This window comes from Zonotrichia leucophrys, chromosome Z (assembly GCF_028769735.1).
Source record: "Zonotrichia leucophrys gambelii isolate GWCS_2022_RI chromosome Z, RI_Zleu_2.0, whole genome shotgun sequence".
NCBI lineage: Eukaryota > Metazoa > Chordata > Aves > Passeriformes > Passerellidae > Zonotrichia > Zonotrichia leucophrys.
In genome coordinates, this window is record NC_088200.1 from 15,692,437 (window position 1) to 15,709,063 (window position 16,627).

At 37.1% G+C, this 16,627-nt stretch overlaps 1 protein-coding gene across 1 annotated transcript in view; it reads left to right on the forward strand.

Moving 5' to 3' along the window:
• EFNA5 (ephrin A5) overlaps nucleotides 1-16,627 on the forward strand; it is a 205,950-nt gene that overhangs the window by 30,722 nt on the left and 158,601 nt on the right. The gene's annotated exons all lie outside the window — the stretch shown is intronic.

A 16,627-nucleotide genomic window follows, 5' to 3' on the forward strand; every position in this document is an offset into this window, starting at 1 on the left:
AATTATTTTTAGGATGTAAAACAGGATATTTCACTAAAGAAAGAAACAAGATGGTTGGAGCAAAATGTCAGTTACTTTGTTAGCTGCAAGTTGCCTTGATTTATATTACTGATGTCTAGGTGTACTGATATATATATATATATATATATATATATATATATATATATATATATATATATATATGTATGTATATATATGTTTTGGGGGTTTTTTTGGTAACACTGTTTGTCTTTGTGGCAAGTAGGGCTTAGCCACGTGGTTTAGTTGCAAGTCTACCTCTTGTGTAACTGGCAATGAATAGTGCTAATGAGCAGGACTTTCACTCTTGTGAAAACAAGGGCTGCAGCCTGTGTAAACACTGCTGGTGTAGCTGAAATGGACATACTGTGACAAGGGATACATAGCTGAAATAATGACACTTTTGTGCACCTTGCTTGTGTTTTGACAGGGATTGGCGCATTTCTAATAGTTGGAGCCCCTGACATAAACGCAGTGTGTGGATGCACGTGAATGGATTATATATTTTTATATTAAGTAGAATTTTATTCTTTCTTTTGTGCATGCTGTAAATGACCACTTAACCTCAGTTTGTGTTGCCTTGATACACCGGGGTAGTGCTAATGTTGGTACATTATTGTAATGTTCTCACCCTGTGACAATTCATCAGGTGATAAGGTGTCTAATAACTCACATTTCTTCTAAGTAGAGAAAATAAATGTTTCATCCCCACTTGCTGTTAAAAATTATGCTGAGATCCCAAATATTTTCATCCCTAAGCTTTAATAACCTTGTCTTGTTAATATTTCTTATATTAATTCTGCCAGAAAAGCCCAAACAAGCAAACAGCAAGAGACAAAAGAAAAAAAGAGAAAATTTGTAAGGATTGTTATGACAATAAAAACAACCAAAAAAATACAAAATTATATTTCATATAGGAAACGCTGCCTTGTAAAATGTAATGAAGCAGCACAAATCCTTGCAGCTTCTCTGATGATGGTGCTATAAAGCACCCTAATATGCTTTAACAAAGGGAAACTGCGTCCTGTTGAAAATAATGACTATAGCAAAGGCATGTGTCATAACATTAGGGAGGCAAAAACAGAGCAAAAAATAATTAGACACTGAGGGAAAAGGCTCCTTAAACAATGTTTTTGCTTGGCACTGTGTTGAACAAGAGCAGTCAAGATACAAGATGTACATTTTTTCATTTAGGATATATTTTGAAGAATTTTGTTTTATTGAAGTTATGTTCTCACTGGAAATTATTTTTGTATCCCAGAATAAAATTAGTGTTTTCAGATCATTACATACCATTTATATATTTATCTCTTTTTGTATAGATAAATTATTATGTGTTTGTACAAACTCACTTTTTAAATATTCTTTCTATACCACAAATGTGTGAATATTAGTCTCTAAATCAAGACTCCAACCTACCTTTGGCTTTGAAAAAGAACATGGAAGGAAAGACTTTGTGGAAGAAAAGACTTTGTAGTATGAATTGGGATCTGTTTTTCCCTTGACTTCCGTTCTTTAATGTTTATTCAAAACACCTTCCTGATGTTTTGGTCCTCTAATTAAGGATTAAGTTAAGGATTTAGCAGTGGCAGAAATTCATACCCCAGATGAAGGCATGCAATGGCAATGGTGAGAAACTCAGTGTTAAAGGCTGTGTCAGGAACATTCTCATGGGCCAGCCCTTTAAAATCCAGATATGTAGTCTGCTTTGTTAACTCATAGTGCGTTTGCTTTTTCTGCTTAGTGAGTCAGCAAGTATAAATAGTTGCAATTTGAGAAGCTTTGTATTCAGTTAAAAGTTTTTAAAATGTCATATATCAATCTGTGAAGTATCTTCAGATATATACTGCTAATATGTGTGGGTTTCTTCATGTACTGTTTATATCCTAGGATTACAGTGCTTCAAGATTTATGGTCTTGTTTTTGAGTTACTCTCTAAGAAACTTTTTGTACCGCATCTGTATATTATTTTTAAAATAAATTTGTACATATCCAATGTATATTTTTAAGATAGCTATATATTTAGTAGCTATAAATATGTATGGATGGGAAATTAAAGAGTCTCCTTTCTACTTCTCTGAAACAAAAATGTGCTCTGTTATCAAATTGGTTCCATTATGTTCCTTGTTGGCCTGTAAGAAGAAGGCTCCAATCTTATAATACTGCACTGTGATTGTTAATTAGCATTAAGTTATAGAGAATTTGTCTTGTAGAACTACATACATATTGATCCAAAATTAAACTGTGGATTATAGAGTTAAAGGATCTACATGTTTTTTAAATTCCTCCAGGGATGATGACTCAGTCAGTTCACTGGGCAGCCTGTCCCAATGCTTGACAACCCTTTGATTGAAGAAATTTTTCTTAATACCTAATCTAAACCTCCCCTGGTGCAACTAGAGGTCATTTACTCTCATAATGTCGCTTTTTGGCGGTAAGAAGAGCCTTAACCCCTTACTCACTACACCCCCCTTCCAGGCAGTTGTAGGGGACAATAAAGTCACCCCAAGCCTCATTTTCTCCAGTCTGAACCCCCAGCTCCCTCAGCTGCTCCTCATCGGACTTGTGTTCCAGACCCTTCCCCAGCCCCGCTGCCTTTCTCAGGACATGCTCCAGCCCCTCAATGTCCTTCCTGAATGGCAGGGCCCAGACTGGACCCAGGATTCAAGGTGTGGCTTCCAGTACCAGTGCCCAGCACAGGGGTACAGTCACTGCCCTGTCCCTGCTGCCCCTCTGCTGCTGACACAGGCCAGGTGCTCTTGGCCTTCTTGGCCACCTGGGCACAGCTGGCTCATGTTCAGCTGCTGTCAACTAGCCACACACAGGTCTTTTTTCTCCAGGCAGCTTTGCAGACACTGCCCCAGCCTGTAGCACAGCAGGGCTTGTGCCCCAAGGACAGAACCTGGCATCTACCCTTGTTGAAACTCATTCCGTTCTCCTTGGCCCATGGTTCCAGCCTGTTCAGAACCCTCTGCAGGGCCTTCTTACTTTTGGGCAGAGGTACACTCTAACTCAATTTCATGCCATTTGACTGTGGGTATACTTGATGCCCTTGTCCAGACAGCTGATAGACAAAGATATAAAGATATGAAACAGGCCTCAACACTGGGTTCTGAGGAGCCACCAACTGGATGTAACTCCATTCACCACCACTCTCTGGGCGTGGACATCCAGCTGGATTTTTACCCACTGGCACTGCAGCAGTCCAAGCTATAAACAGTGAGTTTTTCCAACAGAATGCTGGGGAAAATGGTGCCAAGGGCTTTATTAAAGCTTTAGTCAGGCAGAATCCGCAGCCATCCTTACCCACTGAGCAGGTCACCTTTTCACAGAGGGAGACCAGCTTAGCTGAGCAGTACCTATCTTTCCTAAACCTGTACTGGCTGGGCCTGATCTCGTGGTTGTGCTGTCTGTGCTGTGTGACAGCACTCAGGACATCTGCTCCCTGACCTTTCCCAGCACCAGCATCAGACTGATAGTCTTGCAGTTCCCTGGATCCTGACCCTCTCAGATGGATGCTGTATTTGCCAGCCTCAGGTGAACTGAGACCTACCTACCAGGACGCTAATAAGTGATGGGAACTGCATGGTGATGGATTCCTGGGACCTGTGGGTGCCTCCCATCACACCACTTGTATGTCCAAGTGGCAGCTCACTGACTATGTTTAATGCTTGGTAAATAGTAGCCAATATTTACAAGTGGAATTAATAGTGGGGTATGTTTTGAAACCTGACATTTTTGGTTGGATGAGAGAGGTGTGCTTTGGAGTGGCTTGTTGGAGTTCAGCCTGGGACATGGCTAAAGAACTGTCTGTCAAAAGTGTGACAGATGCCTGCTGGATCTCAGGACAGTAGGACAGTCCCGGTTGGAAGGGACTTCAGAAGGTGCCCAGTGCAGGGAATGTGCTGCAGCCATGACGGTCTCTGTGGCCTCCAGCTCAACTCACTCCAGTCTATCTGGAGCAATAACACACAAGACAATAACACATACTATACATAAACCAAAAGACCTTACAGTGCTGTGCCCAGAGGGAGTCTGTGCAGGATGTCCAAACCACTCATCTATCACAGTGAATCAGGAGGGACCGAGGATTTTACTTCTAAGATGGTGTCTCCACCTCCTGACTGCCATTCTGGCTGCTTGGGCCCACTCAAGCATCAAATCCTGTTGTGAGCACAGGGCTTGCCCTCTGCACGCTATCACTGCAGAGTGAGGGCCATGCTGGCACCCAAAAAGGAAACTAAAGCAAATTTCCATGCCATACCTGCAGTTATTCAGTGTACTGTGCAGGAAGTAGAGGCTTCACAAAAATACTTTGCTCTCATTAAGTAAATAAATCTAAACATACTTTTAAATTTTAATCATTAGAGTAGTTTTGTTGTTTAGATCTCTTCTATGAATTTTTCATACACTGTCTCCCATGCTGCTCGGTGTAATCCACTCTCAGGTGTAAATCTCAAGACATCTTCATAGCAAAAGTTTGTTTTAAAAAAAACTCTTGTTTTTTTATTTCCTTTTTGTGCCTTCTAAGTTTAAAAAAAAATTATAAATTTGAGACAGATATTTCTAGACAAAGGCTGAATTTCAAAAGGTCACAATTGCCTTCTTGGTTGCTTTAAAAATTATAGTACGTAACTCCAAAATTTATGTCAAAGATGTGAACAGTTACGTTCACATGTAGTTTTCCTCTTTTACTTTCATGATAGTTTGGGTTTTGGTTTTTTTTTTTGTTGTTGTTGTTGTTGTTGTTGGTTTTTTTTTTGTTTTTGTGTTCTACAGTATAGTTCTGTGCTTGATTTTGTGGAGACAGAGATGTCTTTAGGTGGACGACGTGTTAAAATGACTTGAGTGTTTCTAGGGAAGTTTGTATCTGGATGGTCCAGATAGTTTCATGAATTCTTAGTGGCCTTATTTATGACTTGTGCTTAAGGAAAGAACATAAATAGCTGGGGAGGAAAACATGCAGGGAATATTACCCTGCAGATAAAGAGAGGTGGTGTACATCTGTATTTAGCTTATCTCTTTCCATTGGAGAAGGAAGAATTAGTGAATCCTTCAGGGACATGAAAGATTTTTCTGACAGAATTGTTTATAAAATGTACTAAGTATTTTTTGTAGCTGCCAACTGTTTTTTTTAATGTCTTTGGAAGTAATAAGGCAGGATTGCAACTAGAAATTGTTGTAGTGGTAGCTGGTTGTAGGCTTGCCCACTTACTCATAGTTCTTTATGGAAAGTTATGTTTAATTTCACTTAATGAATACTCAGGACTGACTCCACTCAAATGCTTTGATGAGCTGTTGAATTTATAAATGTTGTGCAGTTGTAAATTACCAATAAAGATTAGTAAAAGGAGTATGTTGACATACATTTCACATGATTTATTCAACATCAATCTTTCTCCACCCGCCCCCAAACAGGAGGCACACAAATGGTGCGACAATATATGTCCTCCCTATGATGATTCTTACTTCTGCATTAAGGTTAACTGCTTTTTAGTGTTTTGATTTCTTTCTGTATTTCTCATAAGAAATGAGCATAAATGTATGTGTATATTTAATAACTCACAGACAACAACTGGGAATATGGGAATTAAAAGATGATGTGGTAATTAAATCAGAGGAAAATACCTTTTCACTTACAGAAAGAAGTCAGAAAATGTTTTATTCTCAAATATTATTAAATATTTTTTATAAAAGAAGACCATAACTAAGCAAGATTAATTAAAGTCTTAGTTATGAAAAGAATTTATGTAATTAAGTATCCATTATTCTTTGCCTTAACTGATCCTTTTTTAAGAGAGAAAGGAATATTTTCATAGGCATATTGATTCTGGGGACCCAAATTTTCATTTACTTTGTATATGTAACTGAAGGGCAAAACCAGTTTGTATCTCTTTGAAACAATTTTTTTTTTTAATCTGTAAAGGGGACAGCTTAGGTAGCAGATGAAATAATTCCACTTCTTTCATCTGATTATTTTCCAAATTTGTATAAAATAGCTGTCAAGCTCTAGGATTAATTGTTCTCCTTCTTATATTCTTGGATTTCAGTTGAGTTTTAGATAAAGAAATCTGGCTGCTTAGATTACTTTTTATCTTGAGCATGTCATGTTGTCCTCCCTTCATCCCCTAAAAATAGTCTTTCATTGCACTTGCTTTAATAAATGTAAAAGCTGAGGGTATTAGATTAGAACTAAATACGGTACTGATGGTGCTGTATATGAACAGCTCACTTCAGGAGTAATAAGTTTCTTTCCTACATATATTTTAAATAAGTTAGTGTTAAAAAAATTATTTTGGGTAATAATTTTCTGTAAAAACAAGTGATTGCTCTGTAGTTTTGCATGACTGAGATTTTGAGGAGGGGAAAAGCTGTTGTGGTTAAGTGCTTTTGAAAAGAGCCCAGTGTGCCTGTGAGGACTTTGAAAAATATTTCTATCCCTTTTGTAGGACAATGGGAATTTGTGGGAAAATGTTATATGTCATAAAAAGTGAGAGCTGGAGAATTGTCAACATATTTTTTTTTTATTGGATGAATATTAAAATTGTGGTGCTGTTTCTAGATATAAGTTAAATTTATGCTGATGATCCTGCCTATACCTCCTGTGAAGACAATAAAAATTGCAAACAGAGGAAAGCTTCTATAAAGAAATTATATGGCAGGTAAATGTTTCACTGAACATAGATTATGTGACAGAATTTTTAGTGGAGTCTTACAGAAATTGGGTTATTAAAGCACACTAGTTGCCTTTGCATATATTCATAATTATATTCAAGAATTTTCTGACTTTTGTCCTCAGAAATATTTTTAAAGCCATTATAGATTTTATGCTAAACAAGAACATAGACTCCCTTAGTGAGTTTTGCACAAGAAAGGGAGCGAGCCTAAGGGAAAAAAGGTAATACAATTTACTATAAAAATCCTGATTGGAAAGATACTCCATATATGGTCCATGCTCTTTGAGTTGATCTAGATTTTTTTCAGTGCCATTTCTGATTTAAAGGACAGTTCTGAAAAGATGATTGTAATTTTTTAGAGCAGTTGTGTGGCATTTTATTTTCACTTTATAAAGGAAATGCAGCAAAATGCTGCAGTTTTTCCTTTAAGTAGTTTTTTTACTGGGTGAAGGCAAATCCTTCCTTGTTTCCAGTGTGCATCCTAAGTTTTGACACTGAGGTGTGAGATGTGTTTCAGATAGATTTCAGTGTTTACAGTCTGAGATTTGCTTCCTTGGACTGCCAGCCTGAGACAATAGGCACAGCTATTGCTGATGCAGAATAGCAGAGGGAGAAGGACTGTATGGCAAGTTTTCTTTGGAAAATGAAAAGGACGCTTCACATGCACCCAAGGAAACCTCAGAAAGGACAACATTTAAAAGTATTTTTGGGTCAATATATTAGGGTTGCTGGCAGGCTAGTAACACCTTCGAACTGTGAGCACCTCCAGATGTCCTAATGAATAGCTGAGTAAACTATTGCATGTCACTTGAACCTCCCTCAGGCAGAAATCTCAGCTGTAAAAACTGACATCGAAGCATGGCTCTTCGTGATTCTTGAGCACTGCTGCCAAATAATGATTTTTAAATCCATGTTTGTGTTCTGATATCAGTAAAAGAGTGGGAAATGGCTGGTAAAGGACATGGGGGAAAACAAAGACCTGTTAAAGCTGATCCGAATGTGGTAGGTTTTTCTAAAGGTAGGAAATTCTTTAGAGGCTGTTTTATTACTCCACTCCAAACCAAGTGGAGTAATACTAGAATAGTAATAGTAATTCTAGAATACTAGAATGCTAGTAATACTAGAATATCTTGCTGACTAGACACTGGAATTCAGCTTTTAATTTAGTTAAGTGGAAAGAAAAACCAATTTTTGACCTTTTGTAGGGAGTGAACCTAAGGAGAAGAATGAACTGTATTTTTTCTTTCTTGGAGATGCAATTTTCTGAAATTCTGCTTCAGAAATTGACAATTTTTGACAATTGTATTTTGCACTCCATTCTAAAAGAGGGTAACTGAAGATAAACTAAGATATCATTAATGTCATTAATACGTATTTATTTTATTTTGTGTCATTACTGATCAATTTTACTTCAAAACCAAAAATGTTCTGCCTTGTGAATAGTTTCCCCTTCAAAAAAGTATCTGAAAGTCTCTCCAAATTTTTGGCTGTCTCAATAACATTGTTTAATAGGAGATATCCAATGAAGAGAAGCCACACTCGCATTAGTTGCCTTTGTGGAGTTGGGAATTTTAAGTCACTGTGCACTGTTTAAGGTCCAAAAGTCAGGTTTGTTGAGGGAAGCTTTTAGTATCTTCTTTGGAAGTCACAGAGTAGAAATAGCAGTTTGCCACACTTGCGCAGTTTGGCAAAGATCTAACCTTTTTGAATTCATTGCTTGTGAGTTATTATTTCTAATCACATGCTTGATTGAATCCACCTAAATAACTTTGACTGAAAAGGCCAGGAGTTGAATCCAAAACTAAGTATGTATTTTAAGTGAAAATAGGTATCATCATGGAATGTGTTCTCAGTCAGCGCGTGACATTCATCTGAATATATAGGCTAAAAGGAGGAAAATAAAAGGGGTAGAGAAGGCAAGCGCTGTTCTGTCCTTTGGCAGGAGCAGTGTTTGAAAAACTGTGATTGAACTCTCGGAATGAAAATGGAAGCCCTGGATCACACAGAGAAATAATAAAACTGGCCCCTGATGGTATTATGCTAAGTGTGGTTAATATTGTGAATGAACTATGAGAGGAAAATCAAGTGACCCTTTGAAATTGTTCCAGAGATTGCCAAGTCATTTCAGACTTTTAGAAAGCTACCTATAAATGAAAAAAGTGATTTTTAGAATAAAACAGAACCACATGCAAATGTTATTAGTGCTTAGAAGATGCACAATGTAGTCTTGCCAGAACATTTCTCAGATGAGAAGATCTTAGATGAGTGATTTTTTTTTTCAAAATGACAGAAACTCCCAAGGAGGCATTTTTCAGTTTTTCCTAAGTTGAAAGGCATTAGAGATTATGACACTGAAATAGTCAAAATGTAAATTATTTTATTTTCAGGGACAATGTACAAAAGAGAATTGGTGCTGGGTTTGTTTGATTTTGGATTTTTTTTTTTTTCAGTAAGATAAAAGTAATGCTACTTGCAGATTCTCTTTTTACAGGTATTGGAGCTTGTTTTTTTTTCCTCTGTCCTTCAGACATTTCACAAGAAGTATCAAATGTTTTGACTTGGTTAGAACATAGGGTGTCTTACAGGTAGATGATGCTAATGGAGCATCCAACCTCAACAAAACTGTTTTACATTTGCAGATGTAAGATTTATATTTTCTGGATATCATAAATGAGAATAAAATGTGGATCCATTTTAGTTCATATGATAGATGGTCTCATATATTGGGAAGAGTACTTTGTGAAGGATAGCAACCACAGACAGGTGTTTGAGTGGCTGTGGCTTCCCCTGGGATCAGAAGGTTAGACAAACTGCCCCTAGGATTTAAACAGGGCAGTTGTTTTGTGTCACTTTAATTATCCCTCTGTTTTGTGAGCCAGTAACTCAAGTGGTCTGGAAATATTAGGAAATTGGAGGCTTTAACAGCTTTGAGGGCAAAGTTCTGATTGGGTTTGTTTGGTATTCATTCACTTTGTGATAGTCTTAATGCAAGTGATGGGCTGTTTAGAACCATGAGGCATGCTTAGTGCCAGTAGAAGATTAAATCGAGACACTATATTTCAGCAGGAAATGCTTCTCTGTCCAATTTTATTTATATGAATTTACACGGCAACTCAGTTATCTCTGCTTGGGGTCATTACTTTGATTTTAACTTAGCAATTTAACTCCTGAAGTGCTTCAAGTAAAAATATCCTTGAAGGAGTAATAAGTTTAAATACCTCTGAATCAGTTGAAAATAGTTTTTTAATTTAGTTAAGGCTGGGAGCACAAACTGACAGGAAAACAAATAATTGGATGAGGAAAAAAGAGATTAAGCATAAATACTCACAGTGTGCCATACAGTTAAAGAATTAAGAGATGGGACAGAAAGGTTAAATATATCTCTTTCTAGCATCCTGGTATTGTTAAATATCTAGTGACAATAGGTAAAAAGTAATCAGCCCAATAATATTTACTTTATTACTTGAGGATTTTTTTGTTTGACTTTCATTTTTCAATGACATGGCTGATACAGGAGATGTAAACATGTAACTACCGCTTCCTAAAGTAACAATTTAGTTACTAAATGAAGAGAAAGCATCTTAACATAAATAAAATACAAATCTCTAGTAATTTCAGCCAACCCCATTTCTTTTATAAAGCACTTGAGATTTTATTTTCATTAGCACTGAGAGGCACTTTGAAATGAGTAACTAGCAAATAAGCAAACTGAGATAATTCAAGTTTATACTGTTGAGTTAATAAAACTAATAAAATCTCCACATTTCCCAAGGTTTTCCATTATTACTATTTAATTTTTTATACTGCAGAGAAAATTGTTAGGGTTATATAGTCTTAGGCATCATGGAAATTTTCTTTACCAGTTTTATGTTCCTTTATGACTTGATGAAGAAAATGAGGCTTGTTTTGTAGTTTGTGAGCAAGGAAAAAACGTCTTTTTAGTGGTTTAATCTGTGTGATTGTTTAGTTCCTCATTGTCTTTTGTCTGATGTGTGCTTGGAGGTTCATTTCTTCAGCAGCTTTTTCTCTAAGAGGATTCTGGGAGCACAGTGTACATTTTGCAAACTTTCTAATAAATAGTGAGTTTGTTAGGAGTGCCTTTCCTTTGGTAGTTATTCTGTTTTATTAATACCCTGATGAGTATAAACATCAAGAGTTGCAGTTCCACATAAGGTGCCCCAGTCACCTATGTTCTGCACAGCACTTTGCTTTGCTGTACAGTTGACAGTTTTTATCTCTTCTCTTCTCTTCTCTTCTCTTCTCTTCTCTTCTCTTCTCTTCTCTTCTCTTCTCTTCTCTTCTCTTCTCTTCTCTTCTCTTCTCTTCTCTTCTCTTCTCTTCTCTTCTCTTCTCTTCTCTTCTCTTCTCTTCTCTTCTCTTCTCTTCTCTTCTCTTCTCTTCTCTTCTCTTCTCTTTTCCTTCTTTTTCTTTTTCTTTTTCTTTTTCTTTTTCTTTTTCTTTTTCTTTTTCTTTTTCTTTTTCTTTTTCTTTTTCTTTTTTCTTTTTCTTTTTCTTTTTCTTTTTCTTTTTCTTTTTCTTTTTCTTTTTCTTTTTCTTTTTCTTTTTCTTTTTCTTTTTCTTTTCCTTTTCCTTTTTCTTTTCCTTTTCCTTTTTCTTTTCCTTTTTCTTTTCCTTTTTCTTTTTCTTTTTTTCTTTTTCTTTTTCTTTTTTTCTTTTTCTTTTCCTTTTTCTTTCTTTTCCTCATTAAGGAAAGAGAAATGTCATCTAAGTTAGAAATATGGAAGCCTGATTTAAAAGACCGTTGATCATTTATCTAATGGATTTTTTTAAAAAAAAAACATATTTTACCTTATTACGTGCCTTTCTTGTCTTCATTTGGATCGCTGCCTGTAGTATGCACTTCATAGTAATAAGAAACCTACTTTTAATTGCAAACAGTCTGGGAATAAACTAATATAATAGACTAAATAACAAGGCTGGGTGATGTAAAGATTGTTCAGTAAGGTGTGGTGCTAAGGATATATAGTTCTTTTGTTTTATAAGAGGATATTTTGCATTATGCCAGGCGGCTTTTGTCCCAAATATTTAGTTATATTGTAATTTGCATTCATTATCTTTTATTAGCCATGTTACACCTAAATCTCTGTAAATATCAAATAAGAAGACAATGTGATGGTGAGCAGAGTAAAAATGTATACAAAATAGCCCAGCAAAAGTTAAATAATCTAAAAATATGAACACTAAAAAGAATATTTCAATGGGTTTTTAATTAGATTATGTAATTTCTTTAGTTTTTAAAATAAGCCACTAGCTATGTTATTTTCTTTTTTGACTTCATGATTAATCAAGTTTTGTGATTGTTACATTGTATACATAAGTAGGGATGTGTATGTCTGTCTGAGTGCGTGTGTTTGTATCTCTTTGTATCTGTGTGCATATGTAAATATTCTTTAAAAAAAAACAAGCAAAACCCTTTTTTTTCCCAATAATGCAATGGCACTGACTTTAAATAAATGCAAAAGGTAAATATACAAATTATTTTTATAACATGACCATTAATTTCACTCCTTATATGGCAGCGTATGAGACAACGGACATAGAAAAGCTGAAACCAATCTCTGTTTAATATTCTTTATTTTGATTTTCTTCCACTTCTCCTTGTAGCCAAAATGAAGACCAAACACTTTGTGCAGAAGAGGGAGAAAAGCAGTTCTTGATTGAGCAGATGTCTTGCTTTTTCTCATTTTGCCTTTGTGGTAGCGGTGTGGTGTCCTGGACAAAGACATGCCTTGGAATGAGTGAGCCATCAAGTGAAAATAATTTCAGTGAATAACTGAAGAAGAGATTATTTTTTTCCCTACATCTTTATTGTGTGCTGTTCAATTCCAGTCTTTCCATCTCACAGTGGTTTACGAGTCTGATTTACGGCTCACAGCCCATTGTCAGTCCCCTCTTCTTCTCCCTTTTTTTTTGGCTTTATGCGAGCATCACATGAGTCAGTAAGGAGTTAATTTCCAATGAATACTGCTAGGAGCTTCTCTGCAGTGTTTCGTGCAAGGTTTTGGTGTTTCGTGCCTGTCACTGCCCCTCTTTCACGCCTCTGTGGGTATGGAAATGTTTGGAGACAGAGTGGGGAGCGGGCTGTGGGCTTGGTGCTGCAGCCCCCTGACCTCTGGGTGCATCGCCCACCGACAGTGCTTCCTCATGCTCCTGTGCCATGCGTGACACGCAATGCTCGGGGGAGCGCCGCGGAGACAGCGCGTCCCAAATCTGCCCTTCCAGAAATTTCTCTCCAAAGTCAAGTCCTCCTCCATCTCAGGGCGGGGGGACCCCAACTGCATCGGGGCCGCTGTAAAAGTGCCAGCTGGAGCAGTGATAAAATGTGGATGACGGCAGCAGTCAGTCATGTAATTGTATTTTGTTGCAGCTGGCTCTTAGGAGTCTTAGATTTGTTGCCTGAAACCTGTGTGCCGCATTGAAAATGGCAGCCAGTCTTTTTCGTGGTACTCTTGCTAAGAGTGTAGCTCTCTGATAGCCGTGCATTTTTTTATCCTCTGTGCAACTCTCAGCAAAGTAAAATACTGGGAAAGGAGCACCCATGAAGCAATGAGGAAAGGGAGTGGTTCAGCATTTTTAGATGATAAGATGTAAAAGTTAATAGCTCAGCAGTTTCAGAGGTTGTTTTGCTTTCTACCTAGATTTGTTAGTATGACTTTGTTACACAGACTCCCTTTGAATAGTGAAGCCAGTTCATGTATTTGCTGCAATGCTTAGGCTTTCAAAGCCTGATTTATTGGAAAATATGGAAATACCAATGATGTAGTGTTTACTAGTGTGTCTGAAATGGATATTGTAACCTCTGAACCTGAAAGAAAAAATATGTCATACTTCCTAAGATTATTGTGCTCGGCAGAATTTCTCTGTGCATTATATTTTCTTTGTATGTTCAGAAACAGAAAAATCTATGGAATTCAATGAAACAAACAAACAAAAAAAACCTCTGAAAGTCAGCACAGTTGACACAAAATACTATAATTTTTTTCTCCAAATGAAAATTTTTGAAGCATTTTTTTTCCTTCTGTAAAAACATTACAGTTTGGTGAGGTATTTCATACCTTATCAATCTATTTAAGCCTGGAAATAAATGAGGGAGTATAACTGAAGCCTATGTTTTGAACAGATTTTGTTATTTTCTTCCATGTGGCCATCATTTTGGGTGTTAGCTGTCCTTTACTCTCATTAACCTTATTGAAAATGTTTCCTTTTTGGTTATTTTCCTTAATTTTTTTTTTTACTTTATTTTGTCTTTTGTCAAAATAAATTGCATTTTTTACTGTGGTCTTCTGAGTTGTTGAACTTGATCATATTTTTTTGGTTAGCTTTAGTGGAAATATGGGAAAAGTAGAATACAGACTAGTTTCATTTGTAAATATTTTATTGTATAGACAGTAGTGTGCAAAAGGAATAAATACCCCCCCTTTTATTATTCTTTGTTTGTATTATTCTTTTAAATGCCCCTGCATTATTCTTTACAAAGAATGTTTCTTGTGATTGTTCTATAACTGTGTTTGACTGTGTGCTGACAGAAAGCCGTTTTGCCAGTGATTCAGCAAGAATCTCAAGCTGAATCTCCGAGCCACCCTTTTCTTTGGAAGTGTTTGGAGTGGTAACTACAAAAATTGTTATTTGTTATCGCTGTTATTTTTTCTTAACCGTTCAGGCTAGTATCTGGGCTGCTTGCCAGTTTCAGTTTCATTTCACTCAGGAATTATTTGCTTCATTCCTACTCCAACCTGCCAATCCTGCAGCTCATGTTTGTAAAAGGGCCGAACAGATCAAAGGAGTCAGAGCCCCAGGAAGGAGGAAGTAGAGGAAGGGCAGTCCTCATTGGCACAAAAGGCAATTAATTTTAATTGTTAGAATTATTATTTCCTTAATCTATAAGAGAGCTTAAGTAATGGAAATTCTGGGAATTAAACAGGTATTTTCCGTGGTAAATCATGAGTGTTTAAGAATAATAGTTTTTTGTATGGAGTCTTGGAGCCCTGTCCCAGTCCTGAAAAAAATATGAAAAAGGGTGCTGGCATCCCAACAGGGGCACAGGAGGACTCTGAGCAGTCGGTGCCATGTGGAGCACGAGGACTTGTTGTCACAGCGCTGAATGCACAGAAACTGCCAAAGAGGCAGGCCTGCCTGTAACACTCATACCAAGTACTTGAATATTTGCTGTGAAGGAGCAAAGGTTTTAGCTAGAACTGTTTTAATAACTGTTTTAGATTAACACCGAACAAAGAAAGGTACTTGTTTTTGCAGTAATTTGTCCCAGATGCTATTTATTGTGCATAGGTCTGAAGTTTGCATTTCAGTGGAATGAATATTTTGGTCAGAGCCAAAATCAGAAACAGACGGATGGTAAGGAGGAAGAGCTGCACCCTTTGGAAGAAGATGGGGATCCTTGCATTTAATTAGCAGGCCTGATCTCTTCTTTCCAGTAAGTGATACGATCTGTTTCCTTTTTAAGTTGTGTCCTTGTTGTTGGGGTAGTAGTAAAAGTAGTCCATTCCTTGACCTTCTCCAGTTGTGCATCCCAAGGTGGGTTGCAGTTGTGCTGCTTCTCTTTACTGCCACGCTGTGGAAAAAGAAGTCTGGCTGGGATGCTGTACTGTGTTTTCCACAGCATGGCAGTAAAGCAAAACATTGCAGCTTTATTTCACTTACAAGCAGGGTTGGCTCTTCTTTTTCTTTCCCTGCATTTCTTCCCACTCATGCTAAGCAGCCAGTAGATGCATCCGTACAGTTTTTATCTGGTGTAGGGATTGATGTGCTGCTCTTTCCCATACAACGTCTACGTGTTGACTGAAAAAATCCCTGTGTAAAGAAATGGATTTTAAATAATGTGCTTCTGATTTAAGGATGTAGATGTGAATTTAAGCATCAGCACCATATTGGGAGTCTGTATGGAAAAGAGTGTTGAGAGTCACATTTCAGAGCCTGGGACTGAAAGGCATCACATGGTAGGAGGAGCATGCTGAGGGAGGAGAGCCTGATGCTGTGCAGCACTTGGGCCAACATGAAAATATTTCTTGAGAGAGGAAGTGTGTTCTGGGGGGAGCAAATGTGCTTCGACAGAGTCTGCATGGAGCCAGTAATTTTTGATTCTTGAGCCTTGGACTCTTGCCAGATTAGCTTTTGGTGACCAGCTGGATGGATTTACTGAATGACACTTAGGTAATAAAAACCAGAGTTTTAGCAGTTTAATTTTTCTGATCCTGTACTGTACTGTACTGTACTTATCCTTTACCCTGTACTGTAGATGTAACTTACAAAAAAATGTGCCATGTTTGCCATCCACATGCTGATATTTTATTCAGGGAAGAAATATAGTCCTAATGTCTACTTTATCTGCTCTCTCCTGCACTGTTTTTGGAGTTATTTATTTATGTTTTTTTTCTTATTCTTGTCTACTCCCAGTTCCTGCATTTCTCTTTTGCCTTCAAAACAGCGAAAGACTACAGGAGTAAGCACTGGGGAAACTCACAGCCCTCCTTTTCACTCTGCTTTGCTCCTTTTCAGCAAAAAAAGCAGTTCAAGAAATATTAGGAGGTCAAGCCTGCCCTAAGATACTGCCAATTAAAGGCCATTCAAAGTCACATGAAAAACATTTGGTTACCTCACCTATTGCACCTTAAGTGACACTAAGTAATACTTCTTTCTTTCTTATTGATCTCATGTGTTCAAGGAATAATTGATGCTTTAATGTAACAACAAACGGGCATAGCTGTCTAGAAATATTTAAATTTGTTTTGTCACAAGAAAAGTCTTCTAAATTTCAGCCTCTATAGCCTCTGCTCCTGTGAACAGCTGGGAGAATAAATACATATGACAACAATGCTATGACAGCTATGGGGTTTTAATTGTTTTGTTTTTGCTTTGTGAGGGTTTGTTGGATTTTCTTCCTTTCTTTCATGTGT